This window comes from Tigriopus californicus, chromosome 5, assembly GCF_007210705.1.
Source record: "Tigriopus californicus strain San Diego chromosome 5, Tcal_SD_v2.1, whole genome shotgun sequence".
Taxonomy (NCBI): Eukaryota; Metazoa; Arthropoda; class Copepoda; order Harpacticoida; family Harpacticidae; genus Tigriopus; species Tigriopus californicus.
The window spans coordinates 14,910,729-14,911,347 of record NC_081444.1 but is presented as its reverse complement, the minus strand read 5'-3'; positions in this window follow the sequence as shown (position 1 = coordinate 14,911,347).

Here is a 619-nt window from a genome sequence, read left to right as displayed (position 1 = left end):
AACAACAGGAGTATTTTACGCTTTAAGCTGAGTCAATGTCATAGCAAATATTCTCATATCGTCTTAAATGTCAATTGTTGTCAAAGAGTTGCAATCCTGACATTTTTGCGCCTCGTTACCACATCTGAATTGTGACGTCGAATTAAAGCGTTTGTTGTTGCAAAAAATGATATGCATAACGATTGCAATATTATTGTAGAAGATCGATTAAAGCACATTGATTTCTTGAGCATTGTAATACAAAGAGCTTATGATAAACAAATCGACGAACAAATCAGGATGCCACGCCAATTACGATCGATTCGGGAAAAAGCTATTGTAAGTTTCACAATCGTTTCCTATAAACAAACTTGTTATCAGTTATACTGCATGATAAGAACTAATCACGGTAATGAAAGAACGTTTTTCTGAGGAAGTGGGTATGTGAGTGATAAATATGTCAAAAGTTATACATGGCAACTACGAATAAGCGGGACAACCTCAACTTTATGTATCATCAAAACTAACAATGATACAGTATTGCATGAACTTCAAGTTTGATAAGCAAACAAAGATTTAAAAAAGCTTTTTAATACATTATCAATAACCTCTCCTGACTCTTGCAATAGCATCAAGTCTA